The sequence below is a fragment of the Cinclus cinclus genome, chromosome 13 (assembly GCF_963662255.1).
Source record: "Cinclus cinclus chromosome 13, bCinCin1.1, whole genome shotgun sequence".
NCBI classification, from domain to species: Eukaryota; Metazoa; Chordata; class Aves; order Passeriformes; family Cinclidae; genus Cinclus; species Cinclus cinclus.
This window is the reverse complement of record NC_085058.1, coordinates 13418010-13423585: the sequence shown is the minus strand read 5'-3', so window position 1 is coordinate 13423585 and position 5576 is coordinate 13418010.

The following is a 5576-nucleotide window of genomic DNA, read 5'->3' as shown; positions in this document are numbered from 1 at the left end:
TTGCAGTTTGTGTCCTGTTGCTAGAAAGCAACACAGTGATTGTAATGGAATAAAGGATGCATGGATTAGAGCTTGCTCAAGTTTTGAATCTTCTTTGGTGCAAAATTTTCATACATGAGGAAAGTGTAAAAACATTACTTGATAGAGTAAGCTGGGTGCGCAAATCCAATCTGCAAAAGGTTGTATTTAAATAGTGTTCAGCTGGTTCTAAGTAATGAAAAATCATGATTCATTGCCTGGAAGAAATATTTGAACATAGTTGTTATGCATTCCTGTAACAGGCCTGCAGTTGATTTTCAGTGCTGCAAGTGTGCATTGTCTTTGATTATTGCCTTTGTCCTATTACTGCAAAAGGGGAGAAACTTGTATTTTCACTTCCAGGGAAATGAGGACGTGCATCCTGGTCCTCAGGACTCATCTGGGTCCTTAGACTCTGGATCTGGCCATCAGTGTTGTCCAGTGACATTTAACTGTTCCAAGCAGCAGGGCCACCAGCAGTTCTCTTGGTGACTCTGCCAGATAAAATTTTCAGGTTTTGCCTAATCAACTCAAGCTCAGCACTTCCCTTCTGTATTTTTAAGTAAATATTCAGATATGTGTCTGATTTTATATATATTTATAGTACCTTCATAAATCCACAGTGGTTTTCTTCCATTCCTTCCTGGGACTGTAGCCCTGTGGGGGAACCAAGCTGCTGAGTGTAGTACTGGTAATGTTTAAGGTAACAAAAATTTAAGGTAATGAGAAGGTCAGCCTGTCCATGTAGTGACTTGGGGAAATTTTTACCTAATTAGCTCTGGTTTTTTTGTACCCATACTGAACTTTGTGTTGCTCTGAAACCTCAGCCTGCAATGTTTCTTCTCCTCCTGACCCTCTGTAGCTACCCTTTTGCTTTTACAAACTGATACTTCTAACCTTTTACCTATAAATGGATTTGTTGATTACTACTTTTCCAACTCCTGAAGCAATTTTGTAACTTGTCTTTGCATTTGCTTTTTTTTTTTCCAGTATTCCTCTGTTAATGAGAACCCTGAATATTAATTCAGCATTGTGATTTATGTCCCATGGTCTCTGCAGTTGCAGCTGCAGTTCACAGTGTCCTGGCTGAACACAAATTTCCACTTGTACTATCTTTTATTTGCCCAAATTCCTGCTTAACTAATTCTCAGATGGTTTTCTGGCTTCTGCATTGTCTGGTTTGGTTTGTGAAGTTCATCTGCATTAAACTAATGCAGATATTTTGCTCTTAATTAAAATGTTAATGACCTATCATTGATCCACTGGTATGGATCTTCTTCCCTCTCTTTTAATTCAGTAATTTGTTTACCTTTTCGTTCCCTTAAATAATTTTCCTTGTAGCCCTATTCTCATCCAGTAGTTCTTAAATGAATTCTGAATTTTTTTATATTTTACTGAGGCACAAAATAGATGCTAATAGTGAGCTGCTTTGTATTGTAAACTTGTATCAAGGTTTCAAGCATTTCAAAACACTGCTGGTCAACCTTGGACCCATTAGTTGAAAAAATATGGCCAAGTCATAAAGATGCAGTTTCATCCATGACAATGAGTTTCAGGTCCTCATTATTTTAAAGAAAAAGAAAACATTTTAAATTTTAAAAAATAATAATTTTAAAATTAAGGGGGTGATGTGAGGTTATGAAAAACAAATTTTGGGCTTAAAAAATAGTCTGCTCCAGCAAACTGCTAACATGCTGTAATTTAAATGTATAACGTGGGCCTTTACAAGAACTTGTTATGCATATTTTAGAGCTATCAAGGTGTCACTGCAAAAATGGCTCTGTGTGCCTAGATAAATTATGCAACAGGTCTCCCAAAGGTGTGAGTGATCACTAACGTTTTGTTGTTGATGGGGATGCTCTGTCCGTTTCTCCTGTGTGACTGACCATTTTTGTTCCTGTAGTGCAGCCACAGGTGATGTACAGCTTGTTTGCAGGAAGGTAAGATGTGGTGCATCTGTTTACCATCAGTGGTTGTCTCGTGTTTATACTTTGGAAAAGCCAGAGGAGAATATTTGTTACATCTTCAAAGTTGTCATTTTCCAAAGAGTCTGATATGTATCTTTTTAAAATTTATGTAACTGTTACAAATATAACTTGTGCTCACATGGAGGCCTGTTACCTGTGTCACCTCTGCTGCGGTTTTGTTCCTCCTTCTTCCACATCACTCCTGTAACTTGTGCCAGGTCTGCTCGTGGTGCTGACCCTGGAACTCTAAATACCCAAACCTGTATTTATGCTTAGAGCTGTACACATCTCTCAACTCTGTATCGCATTTGCTTTTTCTAAACGGTGCTAAACATAGAAGTAGAGACCCGATGTAATGTACTTGTTTCCTCTGGTTATTTGTTCAGCCATAAAACTTGATTGTTCTCACTCGGACAGCGCTTTCTTCCCCAGGTCTATTCATGTGAAAGCAATCTAATGATCTCGGTTAAGCCCAGTTAACTCATTTCTGTATGTTCTATGTGGAACGCTCCAAACATTTTTGCTGTGAAATTTAGCTCAAATGCAGTCGTTGTACTGTCCAGCACTGGGTAAGGGTGGGGTGGCTCTTTGATGGAGGGCATTCCACTGTTGGGAATGAGGTCAGGCACAGAAACTCCCCTGGCTCTGTGTTGCTTTCCAAGTCCAGCGGTAATTCTGAGGTCAGATGGGTGTGAATTTCAAAGCAGGAGGTTGTACTTGTGTCTCATAACTTTGGTACAACAGTAAAAAGCAGGATCTGGTCCTTGCAGCAGGAGAGTGAGCCCTGCTCCTTTGACGCTGCTGATGTCTGGTATTGCAGATGAGTTCCTGCAGTAATCAAATTAATTTTGCAAAAAGCATAAGGGTAACATGTCTGCTGTCTTTAAAAGAAAGAAACTCCAAGAAGACCCCTACACCATTCTTAGGTCAATTATAAATTGTCTTCTGGTTCCTGTAAGGGTAAAGAGGTGCTTTGGTCTGGGTTTCCTCAGGGCCCGGGGCTGTGCGGCTGGGAGCGCATCACGTCGCTTTATGGAATAAAATCGTGTGCTGGCTGTCCCTGCGGGCTGTGCCGGCCCTGCCGGGACGGGGCTGCGCTTCCTTCGCTCCAGAGGCCGGAGCGTCCCCGCTGCCCCGGCCCCCGTTGGTCCGTGCCAGATCCCCCAGCCCCAGCGCTGTTCGGGCTGCGCCGCGCTCGGCGGGGCTGCCCCGGGACCCAGCGATGGCACGGGGGCTCAGCTGCTGCTGCTGCTGCTGCTGCTGCTTTTGCTGCTCTGCTGGTGAGGGTGGTGGTGGTGGTGGTGGTGATGGTGAGAGTGGTGATGCTGATGGTGATGGTGAGGGTGGTGAGGGTGAGGATGCTGATGGTGATGGTGAGGATGCTGATGGTGATGGTGAGGGTGGTGATGGTGGTGATGCTGATGGTGATGGTGAGGATGCTGATGGTGATGGTGAGGATGCTGATGGTGATGGTGAGGGTGGTGATGGTGGTGATGCTGATGGTGATGGTGAGGATGCTGATGGTGATGGTGAGGGTGGTGATGGTGGTGATGCTGATGGTGAGGGTGGTGATGGTGGTGATGCTGATGGTGATGGTGAGGATGCTGATGGTGATGGTGAGGGTGGTGATGGTGAGGATGCTGATGGTGATGGTGAGGGTGGTGATGGTGGTGATGCTGATGGTGATGGTGAGGATGCTGATGGTGATGGTGAGGGTGGTGATGGTGATGATGCTGATGGTGATGGCGGTGGGCTCCCAGGCGGGGCCAGGCAGCCGGTGGAGCTGCCGGGCAGGCGGAGGGGTTCAGGAGCTGCTGCAGCCCCCGCGGTCCCGGGGAGGAGGCGCGGAGCCACTGGATCTGAGCCTTGCTTTATCACGAGAAGCAGCAGAAGGAGAACGCCCCTCTGGATTGCGCTTGGACTTCCAGGCAGACATAGATGCTTGGTTTGCTGTGTCTTTGGAGGTGACTGCACACAGTGGGTCTTTCGGTTATTTTCTCCTATTGTTTCTAGGCCTTACTGGTTTTAAGAGCTGCTTTAAACTGGGAAGACATCGATACATAATTCTGCTAATCCTAAGTGACGTTTTTCATGGTAGTTTGTTCTTGGAACTTGCAGCCCTGCTGAAAAATTTAACATCACTTACATTTCAAGTCTCTCTGCTGTAGCAGTGCCATTAGGAATGCTTTGGATCTGCCCCAAAACCCTTTCTCTTTGGCTCAGACCAGGAGCAGTGGGATGGCAGCAGTGCCTAACGTCCTCCTCTGTGAGGACCATGTGTAAAATAAAACTGCTAAGCTAAGTAATACAATGCTATATTCCAGGGATGACTTACAGCCATGAATGTGGATTTTGATACATGAAATTCCAACGTATCAGTAGAACACTTAACTAATACAATTATAATAGGCAAACAATCCCCTGGACCCTGAGTTACAACTAGTTGAAGTTGATAACTTTAATCTTGAGTCAAATAAATAACAAACCTAAAGTTTCTCAAACATGCTGATCTGGGATGCCCCTCTAGGAAATAGAAAAACAGTCCTAAAATTTTTGTTCTCTGCTTAGAAATGAAAGGGAAGGCTTCAGGCACATTCCAGGGCTCCAGGACATGACCTTCAGCCTTCATCTGTATGCTGTTACATTAAAACATTCCCAATTTCAAACACTCTTGGCAATATGCTGCTGAGTTTTGGGTTCCTTGTCCCTTTTAATTATCTGAGCTTTCTTTTGTGTTTGCAGCCCTACTTACGGTGAAGTCCCAGCCTACTTATGTTGCATGTAATTGCTTTATTGATCCATTCCCAGAGTGTAAATGGAACCTTTGGGCTCAGCCTAGAGGAAGAAGAACTGGATGGGGCACTGCTTTAGAAGAAAATGTAAGGTCCATAGAGTCCCAGTTGTCCCTTACCAGCACGTTTTTATCAACAGGATGAAGTTGCTGTGGCCTTTGAGCAGCCACGGCTTCACCTGGTTATACCAGACTAATGGCTTTAATCAGCAGGCAGAGACAAAGAGCAGCTAGAGAGCAAAACAGCCTTTAAACCCAGCTTATATCTGTTGGGGAAATAGAGTCTGTGCTGGACGCTGGGGCTGAACCCAAAGTACAAATGGCTCAGTGGGAGTGTAAAAGTTTCCTTCCTTAATCAAGTATTTTAAAAGTCTTTAACAAGAATGACTTTAATGATTTTTATTTTTTTTCCCAGAAAATTAATATGGAATAGTAAATTTCCTTTTAGTGATTGGGTTAGTTTTGTTTTTTTTCCGTTTTTTTTTGGTGTGGGGGAGGAATCTGTACAGTCTTGGAGTGTTTGTATGAATAATGAAGATGGTTTTCCTGAGCATTAAAGAGTGTTTTAAATGAAAAATTATATATAACCATTGTTACATTTTAATACCTAAAACCCGTTTATCATGCATCTCTTGATTTGGCCTGTTGAAATATTCAGTGTTTGTCAAAGTGGTGCAGTGATCTGTAGCCAGGGCTGCAGCAGAACATCCATAAGTGTGGTTATGTACACATATATTTTGAGAAAACAAACTCTCTGGGATTCTTTGCCGTTTGTGTTTAATAGGTTCACTGTATTTGTA